The sequence below is a fragment of the Pinus tabuliformis genome, chromosome 8, assembly GCF_031772625.1.
Source record: "Pinus tabuliformis cultivar Carrire ecotype Pingquan chromosome 8, CPIR1, whole genome shotgun sequence".
Classification (NCBI taxonomy): domain Eukaryota; kingdom Viridiplantae; phylum Streptophyta; class Pinopsida; order Pinales; family Pinaceae; genus Pinus; species Pinus tabuliformis.
In genome coordinates, this window is record NC_142294.1 from 1138947926 (window position 1) to 1138963907 (window position 15982).

At 36.7% G+C, this 15982-nt stretch overlaps 1 pseudogene; it reads right to left on the reverse strand.

The window, feature by feature from the left end:
• Window positions 1–5077: 5077 nt before the first annotated feature.
• Window positions 5078–15766, reverse strand: LOC149239359 (WAT1-related protein At5g07050-like; annotated as a pseudogene).
• Between the last annotated feature and the right edge of the window lie 216 nt (window positions 15767–15982).

A 15982-nucleotide genomic window follows, 5' to 3' on the forward strand; every position in this document is an offset into this window, starting at 1 on the left:
CAAGGAGAGAGCCCTCTCCCGACTTGGTAGGGCTAGCTACCAGGTTAAGCATGGTTTGATGTTACCCTAGATCCTACCTTTCTCAACCTGAGGTAGATGTAGGTGCTAACATCATCGATGACCATAGTCTATCAGTACCAATAACCCATCGCAAATTGCAATCGATCGGACCCATGGGTGTTTCCTCATATGAGTCATTGCATTGTGTGATATGCGATGTACAAATCGGGGAACTCGACGAGTATTCAAAACCAGACCCCATACCATATCGCATCGGGGAACATCACGTATTGCAATCGGTGGAACCTACGGGCCTTTCTATTTATGAACATGTGATGTGTAACATGCGATTGTGATATCACAATCGCAACACTGACCCTACCAGGGGCCGATTCTGTAAGACATCGTCCCTTTGCGATGTACGATCGCCGCATCGTAACTTGACATTTATCGGGGTTGATCATCACGTCGTACTTGCTAGGGACAATTATCACATTGCAACCTGACTCTGCTAGGGACAATTATTTACTGCCAACCTCTTCTGATATGCTATTGAAAAATGTAGGACCAATGGCGGCCTGCCACTTGGCACTTCCCCATTGACCGAAGAATTCTACCACATCACCTTTTCCTGCCACCTGTCCAAGTCAAACCTAAGCTTTGACTTGATCTAACTTCTTCATATGAGCTCGAATTTTATTGTCATTCACAACGTTGGAATCAACTTGCTCTAAAGAATCAAAGTGGTAGAATTTAGATAAACTTAGGTCCAATGCTAAGTTTATCTAGATTCTACCACTTTGAATCTTTGAGCCTTTTTACCATGCCACTGACACTTTTAAGAGATCCACCTAGATCAGTCCTCCCCACTAAGAGATTTCTGACCACTGAAAACCTTTTTCAATCAATTGGCAAGTGAGGAAATTTCTCCCTCACTTTTTCCTTAACCATACACTGATATTTACTCAAATGCATTCCTTTAAAGCCCACATGAATGTACTCCATAAAAAGAATTAACACATCAAGAACACTACCTATGTCCTCGCCAAACCACACTTTGAACCACCTGCATGCAAAGCTGGTAAATCCTTTGCAATCATATACAAACCATACATGACTCAAACATCCCCTTACCTACGAAGAGTTTATAGCACACACTCTTTGGTCAAGGATTACATAGTAAAAACCAATACCTCAACTGCTCATAAGAAAATTCCACAAACATCATCATGCATTTTGAAGCAATGGAAAATGCATCATCACTTTTACATTTACTTGCAAAGCATTCTTTACAAATCGTGGTCATAACAAGCTAATATATATACAAAAACCATATTTTACTTAATAAAGAAGACCACCATGAATGTGGTGGATTCGTTTGTTGAGAACTTTCACCTATTGGCTTCTTTAACGATGCTTTCTCAGCATGGACCATATGAAACGTGGCTCCCTGGTGTCCCCCCTTGTTGCAGTGACTACAACAATTCTTTCTCCTCCAAAATTTCTAGGTCATCTTAGAGCATTTTCCTCTGATGTGCCTTTGGTAAGTGTTCATGGATCCCTCACTATCAATGGATCGTGATAACGTTCCATCATCATATGTTGTTCGTGGGTCGTTGGATGTTTTGGAGCATTCCCCAACTTCCTTCCTCACATAACCGAGTTGTGCATGATGAGGAAATTATTTCGCTTGAATGGGGCTTATGATGCATTGGCCATTAATGTCAAGGGCCTTCCCGTGAAACCCCATTTTCTTCAATAGTTTGAAGTTGATACATGTAGTATGTTTTTCAAAAATAGAAAAGTCATCATCAGGAAAGGTACATGAAATTGAAGAGTCACTTTTTACCTCAAGGTGGTTATGTTGTAGCTTTTATAATACTTCATCCTTGGCTTGCAGCTGGCGTAGTAACTTTTTTTCTCCTTTTTGGCTTCGTGTAGGAGTCTTAGCTCATTATTCTTTACTTGAATGCTTTGGTTGATCTCGTCAAGTTCCTAGAGCCATGTCGCATTGGGTGTCCTTTTCATCATTGATACAATATGTATTGAGACTTTTGTTTCATTTCCCAAATCGGAAGTCAAATCGATGGGTCCATCTGTTGTGTTCCCAAGAGTTGCGTTATTCATTTCATCACCTGAATCTAACCCTAGGTCAATTTGTCTACCTTGTGTAAATACTGTAGTTATGACCTTCTCATATTCCTTTAATTCAGACTCATGATCTTGTTTCATGGTGGCAATTGTCTTCTAGCTCTCATTTCTATCATTCCTCTTACGTCTCAGCTCAAGGTGCAGTTTCCAGAAGTTCTCTTCATTGTGTCCCTCTTTCTCACAATGTGTACAAGAGGGCTTCAACCCTCTTCTCTTCATTGTTGCGGCTCTTTTGCGTGGTAATTTTGTTCATGCTTCCCCCTGCCTTCAAGATGCATGGAATTCACACCGGTGTCATCGATATTAACAGGATCAAACAATAATAGTGAATGCCTTACGTAACTATGTAAGAAACCGATTTACTTAGTTACAATCTCTCATGAATTTAATGGAATGCTCAAGTTCAATGCTTGTTTCCTAAATTCTTTGGTGAAGATTTACACATTTTTACCCTTGCTTTACCTTAGGTGTTTCCATTCCATTAATTATTTTTATTTATTTCCTAGAGGGTAAAATTGATTCTTTAATATAGAAAAAAAATTTGACCATGCAGAAAGAAGGTTACCCACATTTTTGTTGCCTTGCAGACTGCTCTCCCACCAAATGAGAGTGTTTCCACTTAGTCGAAGGGATGTTAATTGGATCTTTGCCTCATCTTCTTCGATCTATTGAACCCAACAGTAGGCCTTAATCTACCTAATCCAGTTGTTTAGCTTTTCTGCACTACATTCTCCACCATACATAGGCAAGTCAAATTTGGCATCTAGTTTGAGGAAAAGTATCTCAGATATATGTATAGAATCACAATTAGAGTGATGAGAACAATCACTTGAAGAAGTAGAGGGATGAGGATCTTCTCCACCACCTTCATGATTTTCTAATCCATTATCATCGACATCTTTCTTCTTGTGCCCAAGTTTCTTCTCATACTCTGAAAACAGCTTGTCCACTTTCTTTGCCATATTTTAGAATACCTTGCAAGAATTTCGTTCCTCTTCCCAATGCACTTCTTCATTTGCCATGTTTCTTCTTCGTCGTGCACATCCTACTTCAGGATGAAAGGACTTAGGTATTGTTTCACCTTTTTGCAACTTGTTCTGGTCTAGCATATACTCATGTAATTCACATCAACAAAGACCTACCTCTGATCCAAGATATTCTACTTATAGATGCATCAGAAATACATGAAACAAAGCTTATTAACCATGGAACTTAAAATCACATAAAACAATGTGGAAATAACAATGTAAGCATGAAACCATGACACAAATATTTGACTACAGGGTTCGTCCAATTTGGACGTCTTTGGGCACTGCTCAATAGTGGTCAGGCCTTCATTCATTAAGTGGCATAAAAAGAGATAACAGTACAAGCAACATTCCTTTACAATCCTTATACCATCAAGCTAGAATACAAACGAAGAATGGAGAGCCTAGATTCAAAAATAGACAAAACCACTGGAATCCTGATGAGAAATCATGCAAAATTGCCTATCCGAACACCAAATTTTGATAATCAGGCCTTTTGGACCCTCTCAGAACCTCCTTGCTGCTCCAGGCGAGGACCCAACCTGCTGCTAGGTTAGGTTATTGTTGTACGCATTGTGTTCTGAACTATTGTGCTAGTCTGTTTTTTCTCCAATGCAGATAGTCCATTATATAATGAGGTGACTAACTCCTCAATCCTCAAGTAGTTCTTAATAAATGACAAGTTTAGTAGGTGGTAATTCCTACACCAAGGATGTTGGTCCTCGAATAGTATGAGGGTAATGACATGTTTAAACATAGAAAACCTTCATAACCTCTAAACCGTGCATTACCGCAACCCTACGACGTTAGCACAAAGAATCGACATTTTAGCTCATGGACATACCTTTGCCTTTACATAAAGCGATGAGTGAAAGGCAATAAAGGCAGATGAATCAGCATTTTTCTCAACCGATAGATTTATCTTCGATGACCATAGCCTATCAGAGTTGATAACCCATCGAAAATCGCAATCAGTCGGAGCTAGGGGTGATCCTCATACGAACCATTGTGTTGTGCGATATGCAATGTGTGAACTGGCAGAGCCGACGAGTATTCAAAACCACACCCTATACCATATTTCATCTCAGAACATCGGGGTATCCCAATCGGTAGAACTAGCGGGTCTTTTTGTTTATGAACATGTGTTGTACAACATGTGATTATGATATCTCAATCACAACCCTGACCCTACCAGGGGCCGATTATGTAAAAATCTGTCCCTTTGCGATGCCTGATCATCGCATCGAAACCTATCATCTGTTGGGGCCGATCATCACATCGCACCTACAGGGGTTGATTATCACATCACATCATGACTCTGCTAGGGCTAATTCTTTACCTCCAACCTATTTTTATCTGCTATTGCGAAATGCAGGACTAATGGTGCCCTACCACTTGGTGCTTCCCCATTTGACAAATAATTCTTCCACTTCACCTTCTCCTGCCACCTGTCTAAGTCAAACTTGAACTTTGACTTGCTCTAACTTCTTCATATGATCAGGATGAGGAGCACTTTGATCTGATGCTAATTTTATCCAGATTCTAGCACTTTGAGTCTTTGAACCTTTTTACCATGCCACTGACACTTTTTAGAGATCCATCTAGACCAATCCTCCCCATTAAGTGAAATGTGGGTTCAATGGCAACTTGCCACTTAGCACTTCCCCATTCGATGAAGAATTCTTCCACATCATCTTCTCCTCCCACTTGCACTAGTAAAACCTAAACTTTGACGTTCTCTAACTTCTTCATATGAGCTCATGTTCGAGTGTCATTTGTAACGTTGGAATCATGATGAGGAGCACTTTTATTTGATGCTAAGTTTATCCATATTCTGCCACTTTGATTCTTTGAGCCTTTCCACCATGCGACTGGCACTTTTAAGAGATCTACGTGGATCAATCCTCCCCACTAAGAGCTTTTGGACTGCCGAAAGCCTTTTCAGTCAATTGGCAAGTGAGAAAATTTCTCCCTCTCTTTTTCCTTCTCCATCCACCAAGCTTACTCGGATTCATTCCTTTGAAGTCCACATGAATGTAGTCCACCAAAATCATTAACACATCCAACACACTGCCTTTGTCCTCTCCAAACCACACTTTTAACCACCTGCACACAAAGCTAGTACATCCTTTGCAGTCATATACAAAACATACATGACTCAAACAACCCTTCACTAGCCAAGAGTTTATAGCACAAACACTTTGGTCATGGATTACATAATAGAAAACAATACCTCAAGTAGTCATATGGAAAGGCCACAAACATCATCATTCCATTTTTAAGCGATGGAAAACACACCATCACTTTTACATTTACTTACAACGCATGATTTACAAACCGTGGCCATAACAAGCGACTATATCTACAGAAACGATATTTTACTTAATAAAGAAGACCTCCATGAATGTGGTGGATTCATTTGCTGAGATTTTTTCACTTGACGGCTTCTTTATTGATGCTTTTACAGCATTGAGCATATGACACGTGGCTCCCTGGTGTCCCACCTCGTTGCAGTGACTACAATGATTCTTTCTCATCCAAACTTTATGGGTCATCTTAGAGTGCATTACTCTTATGTTCCTTTGATAAGTGATCATGGATCCCTCAATGTCACTAGAATTTGATGAGGTGCCCTCATCATTTGTCGGTTGTGGGTCGCTAAATGTTTTGGAGCATTCCCCAACTTCCTTCCTGACATACCCAAGTCCTGCATCATGAGGAAATTTCTCCACTTTAATGGGGTATATGATGCCATAGCCATTAATGTCGAGGCCCTTCCCTTGTACCCCAGTTTCTTCAACAGTTTGGATCCAATATCAGTAGTATGTTTTTCAAAAACAGCATAATGATCATGAGGAAAGGTAAATGAGATCAAAGAATCACTTTTTACTTCAAGGTTGTTATGTCATAGCTTTTCCAAGTCTTTGTCCTTGGCTTGCAACTAGTGTAGAAACCTATGTTTCTCCTTTTTTTCTTCTTACAGGAGTCTCCTTAACTTAGGATTCTCTACTTGAATGCTTTGCTTAATCCACTCAAGTTCCTAGAGCCACGCTGCACTAGGTTTCATTTTCATGTTTGATACAATATCTATTGAGACTTGTGTTTCATTGCCCGAATCAAAACCCAAATCGGCGGGTTCATCTGCTTCGATCCCAAGATCTGCGTTCTTACTTTCATGACGAGAATGTGACTGGAGGTCAATTGGTCTACCTTGTTTAAATCCCACGGCTGTGACCTTCTCATCTTCCTCTGATTCAGACTCATATCTTTTTGCAAGGTGGCAGTTGCCTTCTGCCTCTCCTTTCTGTCATTCTTCTTACATATCAGCTCAGGGTTCATTTTCCAACAGTTCTCTTCATCGTGTCCCACTTTCTCAAAGTGTTTACAATAGGGCTTTGTCTCTTTTCTCTTGGTTGTTGCAGCTCCTTTTTGGTGGTAATTTTGTTCATGCGTCCCCCTTCTTTCAAGATTCATGGCCTTCACACTGGCCTCATCCATAGTAGCAAGCTCAAACAATAATAATGAATTCCTTATGTAACTATGTAAGGAACTGATATAATTAGTTACAATCTCTGGTGAATCTATTGGAATGCTCAAATTCAATGCTTCTTTCCTAAATTCTTTGGTGACGTTTTGCACATTTCGACCCTTGCTTTGCCTTAGGTGTTTCCATTCCCTTAATGTTTTTTGTTTACATCCCAGAGGGTAACACTGATTCTTCAATGCAGAAAAAAATTTGACCACGAGGAAAGAAGGTTACCTACATTTTTGCTTCCTTGCAATATGCTCTCCCACCAAATGGGAGCGGTGCAACTCAGTCGAAGGTATGCCATCTAGATATTTCGCTTAGCTTCTTCGATGTGTTGAATCTGGAAGTAGACCTCAATATGCCTAATCTAATTGTCGAGCTTTTCTACATTACATTCTCCAGCATACATAGGCAAGTCAAATTTGACATCTAGTTTACGGAAATATTTCTTAAATGTATGTCTGGAATCACAATTAGAGTGATGGAAACTATCACTTGAAGAAGGAGAGGAAGGAGGCTCTTCTCCACCACATTAATGATTTTCTCATGCATTGTCATCGGCATCTTTCTTCTTGTGCCAAAATGTCATCTCATACTTTGAAAACATCTTGTCTACCTTCTCTACCATATTGTGGAATACCATGCAAAAATTTTGTTCCTCTTCCCAATAATCTTCTTCATTTTCCATGTTTCTTCTTCGTTGTGCATGTCTTACTTCGGGATCAAAGGACTTAAGTATTCCTTTGTCTTTTCATAACTTGTTCCAGGTTAGCATAAACTCATGTAATTCACATCGACAAAGACTTGGCTTTGGTCCAATATATTTTACTTATAGATGCATCAGAATTACATGAAACAAAGCTTATTAACCATGGAACTTAAAACTACATAAAACAATGTGGAAGTAACAAGGTAAGCATGAAACCATGACACAAATATTTGATTATGGAGTTCGTCCAATTTGGACTACGTCCCCGGGCCCTACTCAATAGTGGGGAGGCCTTCATCCATTAAGTGGCATAAAAAGAGATCACAGTACAAGAAACATTCTTTTACAATCCTTATACCTCCAAGATCGAATATGGACAAAGAATGGAGAACTCATCTTCAAAAACAGACAGCACCACTGAAATCCTGGCAAAAAATTGTTCAAAATCACCTGTTCGAACACCCAATTCGGATAATCGGGCTTTATGCATCCTCTCGGAACCTCCCTACTACCCAAGGTGAGGTCTCAACCTACTACTAGATTAGGTTACTATTGTACACATTGCGTTCTGAACTATTGTGCTAGTCTCTCTTTTTTCCGATGCATACAATCCATTATATAATCAGGTGGCTAACTCCTGAATCCCCAAAAATTTCTTAACAAATGAAAAGTTTAGCAGGTGATGGTTCCTTCACCAAGGATGTTGGGCATAGAATAATATGTGGGTAATGACATGTTTAAACATAGAAAACCTTCATAAATGCTTAATTGTGAATTACCCTAACCCGACGGCTTTATCATAGAGAATCGACCGATAGACCTGTGCCTTTACATCAAGCAATGAGCGAAAGGTGATAAAGGTAGATGAATCGAGATTTGCCTGAATGGAACGATTTATCCTTAGTGTCCATAGTCTATCAGCAATGATAACCCATCACAAGTCACAATCGGCGGGAGTTAGGGGTGATTTCTCAAATGAGCTATTATATTGTGTGATATGAAATGTGCGAACCAACAGACCCGACGAGTATTCAAAACCACACCCTATACCATATCGCATCTGGGAACATCGGCGTATCACAATTGACGGAACCAACGGGTCTTTATGTTTATGAAGGTGCGCTGTTCGACATGCAATTACGATATCACAATGACAATTGTGACCCTCTCTAGGCCCGATTCCATAAAGGATCATCCCTTTGTGATGTGCGATCATCGCATTGCAACCTGACATATGTCACGACCAATCATCGCATTTCACTTGCCGGGGCCGATTATCGCATCTTAGCTTGACTCTGCGAGGATTGATCTTTACCACCGACCTCTTCTGATCTCTGATTACAAAATGTGAGACTAATGGTGGCCTGCGAGTTGGTGCTTCCCCATTCGTCGAAGAATTCTTCCATGTCACCTTCTCCTGCCACCTTTCCCAGTCAAACCTGAACTTTGACTTGGTCTAACTTCTTCATATGATATCAGATTCAAGTGTTGTTCACATCGTTGGAATCAGGATGACGAGCACTTCTATCCTATGCTAAGTTTATCTAGATTCTGGCATTTTGAATCTTTGAGCCTTTTACCATGACACTGGCACTTTTTAGAGATCCACCTGGATCACTGAAGAAGTTTCAAGAGCAGCATATGTTCTCAACATATCTCCAACAACCACTCTCAAAGATACAATACCTCAAGAATCATTGGATAGTAAAAAGGTAAATGTATCTCACTTTATAATTTTAAGATGAGTATAATTTTCACATGTTCCTGAGCAACTAAGAAATAACATTGATGATAGGACTGAAAGATATATTTTCATAGGTTATAGTGAGTAGTCAAAGGCCTACAGACTTTTTAATCCAGTTACCAAGATGTTTTTTTTAAGAAGAGATGTCAATTTTTTTGAAGAAAAATCTTGGTCTAATAATGTTGATGAATCTTCAAATCAATATTTTTATCCACCATAGCCACAAAGATTGTAGGTTCAAGAAGAACCATACAATTCTAAAAATAGTACATCTTCAAGTAGTGAATACACCAGTGATTCAACATATTTAGAAGACAATAAGAAAACAAGAAGCATCAAATAAATATATGAGCAAGAACTTGAGTTTGACAAGCACAATATGTTTGCATTCCGTCCATCTTAGACAACTTATTTTGAAGAAGCAGTTAAAGAAAAGAATTTGGTATATGTAATGAACTAAGAAGCTATTGCCATATAGAAGAATCATACTTGGGAATTAGCTTATCTCCCAAGCAACAAAACCAAAATTGGAGGTATATAAGACCAAGCTGAATGAAAAAGGAGAGATTGAGAAAAATAATGAAATATTGGTTGCCAAAGGATTCTCACAACAATTTGGTGTCGACTATGGTGAAACCTTTGCTCTAGTAGCAATTTCGACTTTGTCAAAACCATTTTTTCCACAACAACTCAACACAAATGGAAAGCCTCCCAACTTGATGTAAAATCTTCTTTCCTAAATGGTGTATTGAAGGAAGAAGTTTATGTAGAGAATCTCCCTGATTTTGAAGTTCCAGGACAAGAGCATAAGGTAGACAGATTGAAGAAACATTTGTATGGTTTGAAGGGATCTCCAAGAGCTTGGTATAGTTGCATCGACAACTATCTCATCAAAAATGGTTTTTGCAGAATCATTCATTAGCCAACTTTGTATACCAAAATGCATGAAGGTAAAATTCTTATTGTATGCCTTCATGTAGATGATCTTCTTTATACATGAAATATAATGTTAGAGGATTTCAAAGCAGCCATGTAAACAAAATTTTGCATAATAGATCTAGAGCTCATAAATACTTTTTAGGCATTGAAATTCACCAATCTGCTAATGGCATTTTTGTTGGTCAACAAAAATATTCCACTTATCTCATCCGAAAGTTCAAAACGACCAATTTCAAACCTGTATAAACACCAATTTCTCAAGGCACAAAGCTAAGAAAAGAAGATATAGCACCACGAGTTGATTCCAAACTATATAAAATTGTAGTTGGTAGCTAGATCTGATATTATATTTGCAGCAAGTTTTGTCTCTAGGTTCATGTAGTCACCTAAGGTTTATTATTGGAAGGTTGCACAAAGGATCTTAAGCTATATTGCAGGGGTAATAGAATATGGTTTGTTATATACTCATTCTGAAAATTGTTCACTTTCAGGTTATACAGAAAATGATTATTCGGGGAGTTTAAATGATTGCAAAAGCACATCAGGGTATGCTTTTAATCTTGGAACCAATTTGATTTCATGGGCATCCAAGAAACAATCAATCATTTTAATATCTTCTGTAGAGGTAAAATATGTAGCAGCTAATTCAACATCTTATGAAGCTGTGTGTTTGAGAAGATTACTGAAAGATATTTCAAATATTGAGAAGGAACCAATTCCAATATATTGTGATAACAACTCAACAATTTCTTTATCAATAAAACATGTTTTCCACAACAAAAGCAAGCACATTGACACATGTTTTCATTTCATCTGTGAGCTTGTCAATGATGGGGACATAGTACTTGCTTTTTGTTGTTCCAAAGATCAACTTGTAGATATCTTCACAAAGCCATTAGGAAAGAATGTATTTAAATTTTAAAGGGAACAATTATGCATCGTAAGTGTGTCTACATGTAACAATTGAGATTAGGAGGGGATGTTGAGAGATATTAATCCCATTGTCGGTTAGGTTTCATCACATTTGATTCTATTGTCTCCTAGGTGTCATAGATAGTTTTGTTTTACTTCAGTTATACTCCATAGGCATCAAGTTCTACTTCAGTCATTTATTACTAATGTCTACAATGTAATCTATTTAAGCATTTCAAATATTGAGAACAACAATCTCTCCTCCAATGTCCAGTTTTCGTTGTTTGTCAACTTTAATCCTACAAACAAAAGATAACGATAGAGAAAAAATTAGTTCAACAAATAATAAACCTATAATGTTTAGAAAGACAAGGAAAAAGAGGTCATAAAATTTGCTTAAAGCCTAATGAAAATAACCAGGTCAGAGAGAGGGTAAAGTTTGACTACCAAAGTTGCATGTAATGGTTGAAATTTTCCATGGGTAGTAGAAAAGAGCAGAGCTCTTTCTGCAACCCTAAGGGACAACAACACCAAATGCATAGATGGAGACATTGTTATTCGAATGATGAGGAAACACTAAGACATCAAAAACCACACTTTCTCTAAGATTTAATCACAACTATTGAAGCTAGGGTTTGCAAAAATCTCCATGAAAAACTCGTAGAGAATAGGTGGAATTCATACAAAAAAATCCTTGTTAGGTAAATACCACATTTATCAGAGGGATAAAACTATACTCACATATAATAAAAAATAATTTCAACACAATTAAAACGTTAACTATGAAGCACAAGATGTATACGATGAAATTAGATTATCCTCAAATAGAGAAATCATGCATGAAGCAGCCTAGAGTATAAACACTAGTTGAAATCGTTCATGGAGTAACCTAGAGTATAAACACATATCTTAAGTAAAACTTATATCTTAAGCCTAGAGTATAAACACATATCCTAAGTGAAACTTTTATCTTAAGTAAAATGGTTATGTAATATCATTTTAATTTCAATCTCAACTATTGTCTTTACCTAGATAAAAATGAAATTGTTTCTAGAGAGATAATAATTGGAATTAAAGTCACATTCTCTATAGAGAGAATAAGAATGTGTGTTTTATGTTGTATTTATAGAGACAATTTTTTAAGACAATAAGTCACTTAAATACAATATTTAAAACAATACAAAAGTTTTTTTTAGTCTTAACTTAAAGAACTTATTCAAAAAATATATTTAATAATGCCTTAAATTTCTATTCTAAAATTTCTATTCCACCAAATATCTTTATATGAAATAACCATTATGAAGTTAATGTTTTTAAAAATAATGTATTAAAGCTTTTATTATAAACATTGTATCTTTTAGGTTTACCCTAGAGATAAGTATTATTCAACACAAAGGCTCATTCTACAACCCACTATGAGGCAATGTGTAAGTTTGTGTTACATCCCTTTGAAATAAAAAATAGTTTTTAAATAGAAAAAAATGTAAGCTATAAAAAAGAATGAATAATGTGTAAGTACTATGTTTAAATCTTATATTTTTCAAAAGTATTTCAACAAATAAACTATTCGAGTATCTATGTTAACTAATTTATGTCAATATCAACTTCATATATATGTATATAGAAAAAAATTGTTAAAATAAAATATTTGAATGTTGTACATAAAAAAATATTCAATATGAGTTATCAATAAAATCTTTTAATATAAATGAATATTAATATATACTCAAAAATACATGAATAATAAAAAACCATTTCAATTTGGATGTATATGTTATGTAAAATATTTTAATGTTAATTATATATTTGCTATATATAACTTAAAAACACTATATATATAATGAAAAATTAAATTTTATGATTAAAACTTTTATTTGGTCTTATATATATATTTTATTTAGCATTTAAAAATACAATTTAAATAATAAAAAATATCATTATATTTTACATTGTAAATAAATTTATACCTAAAAATATTTTATCTATCTCTACTCATATTAAATTTGTATTTATTATTTAAAATAAATCTATTACTTAAAAATTATAAAAAAAAATAGGAAGTTTACTGCACTTCTATCCATTTTATTATTCAACAATAATATTTTTTTTATTGAATATTTATTTGAGTTTCATAAATGTCTCGAATTATACTAGATCATGTGATGAAAGGGTGGAAAAAGATCGAGGAATTTTATAATTTTCTATAAGACCTTTATATTAATTAGGCTAGAATTTAATACACCTTACACCTTTAAATTATTTAGGCTAAAATTTAATACATAGCATATTTTTCAACATGCATAGAGACTCAAATGACTTGATGAGCATATGATGGACCTGTAACATATTACTCTCAAAATTTTAACCTTTATTCAATCTTTAGAACAATATTATATTACTTGACAGGAGAGAAATGAAATCATCACCTTATACTTTTTCAATAAAATATTTAAATTTGATTTAGGGATTGTATGGAGAAAATATATGTTTAAGTAAGCCTATAAACCACAAAAAAAATTTGACAGTAATATAATTGCCACACGAGTATATATGAAAGCATAGTAATGTATTCTAAGCCTATAAACCACAAAAAAAATTTGACAGTAATATAATTGCCACACGAGTATATATGAAAGCATAGTAATGTATTCTATCACTCGTGTTGTGTCATTTGTTGTACCACTACTAATGTCATTTCGTAGGCGCTTCGTGCACATCTGTCTTTATCATCTCGAGGATGTATGAGAACAGCAAACAGACTAGTAAATTTCGGCTACTGCAACTAACATCCGAACATTTGTAAATCCGTTTCTTGGAATTACGGTGCACGACGCCAGTGGAAGACGTCTCTCTGACTGGTTTACTTCGAATGACGATAACTATAACCTCTGTTGTAAAAACTGTTTGGCCGCGATGCTTAGATGTTTGGATTGTTGTTTACAGTGACAGAAATGACCGTACCTTCGGCAATGAATTGATGAGGCTGAAGTCCCGGAGTCATTGGCTGGTTAGACCCAGCTTCTATATCATCCACCTTAATTTGACTTATCGGGAGCATTACTGTAGAATTGGAAACCACTTCTGAGCAATTTTTATGCTCCGAGATCTTGCTGACCTTCAATTTTCCAGAGAACGGAGTATAGTCCTGTTGCTATCAAAAGGCCACCCAGCACGCTGTATTCAGTTAATAGGTACACTTAGTGCCTTGAACCATCCTGTTTGCCAACATTATTGACCTCGATTTCAGTTTGAGGTGTTGAAAAAGAATTCAAAAACGATTCTGCCCAAAAAGATGCTTTCAGAGAGAATGACAGAGCCCATAATTGCCACGCTTATCATCATCAACGGACTGAATGTTGTGGCAAATACAGGTCCTTTTAACCGCTGTACGTAATATGCAATTGCTGGCATCACCGCTTACGGCACCCAAAAACAGAAATTGGTGTACTCTGTAATTTACCTTCATAGCCCGATCTCATGTTTTGGAAATCAATCCTGAAGAAAAGGGTAAAAGGATTTTCTCTTGTTCAAGGAAAACAGGCAAACTTACAGAGTAGACTGCAGTGACAAGGTTGATGTCCCATCCTAAAGCCCATTGGGAGGAATCACGTACGACAGCTAACTGAGAACTGTTGCCTGTAATGTTCCCAGAACACATATTAAGGTGGCAAGAGATAGTTGAGCAGAATATTTCTTGAGTACTGCAGCGTGCACATTCAAAATAGTTAATTAACGTTGTAATTTGAAGAGGATTGATCATACATATATATTTCGAGAGACAAACATGTAAAAAAAAAAATGATCACCAGCACGATGAACAAGTCTGACCTGGCAAGAGTGGCCGCAATTATCGGAAGGCAACCTGTTATCCAGTCTTTATTATCAATGCCGGAAGCTGCTGACATTCCACTCGAAGATGTCTTGGGTGATTGATGACGTGGATACCAAAGCATGGGAACAATAGGAACTTTGTACAACGTCATCAGCATTGCTCCCCCGACGCACACAATTGCTCCCATTATGTTCGCTTCACTGCGTAGGTTTTTTATATTCACTTTCTCCATCCTACAGAAATAAGGATTTTCCATCAGGCCCATAAAATAAAGTAATTCATTGCAACGGGTACCCCCTCGATTATGTGACTTGAATGGAACATTGTGATTTAATTACCTGAATAGAAGAGCCATCATGAAAGTCATAGCCGGAAGAACATTACTCAGCACACAGGCATATGTTGGAGAGGTTAATTTCAAACCCAAGTAGTAGAAATTCTGGTTGATTACAGGCCTGCAAAAATGCATTAAACATTTTCATTGAATCAAACAAAAATACAATAGAAGGGATGATACTGTACAAAGAAGCAAAAGGCCTGAAATTATGAAATAGTACATACCTCAACAAATCCAATACAAAAATTTGCCAGAATATGGAAAAAGTGAGTTTGGGTCGCACTTTCCTGCAGTTAAACGTAAGCTGTTAACTCATAACCTGATAATCTAGCTAGGAATTCAGTGCAGAGGTTGTTAGGTGAAGTTACGAGGACATGCATGAATATAATAGCTTTACCTTTCAATGAAGAAGGCAAAAGGAGCAAGGACAATCGTAGCAACAGCATGCCTGTACACTACAAGCTGCACAAAGTGGTTCATCCCTCTGTTAAGAGAAACTTTAGAGATAACATTCATGCCAGCATATCCAAACAGCAAACATATAATCGCTACATAAGGTTTTGATTTCTCAATTAGCTCCCCCATTGATAATCAAATAAAAACCCTCTTCTTCAATTAGATCTCTATCTACAGATTGTCAATACACAGTGACCACTGGAGCTTCTTCTGTCTTCCCCTTTGCGCTAACTTTGAGGACACCCGAGGTTTCATAATTCACACTGGCTGCACTCATGCTGATAAATGAACAAAAACCAAGCTCATATGACACGCCAATCCACACTGTTGACGTAAAATAATGGG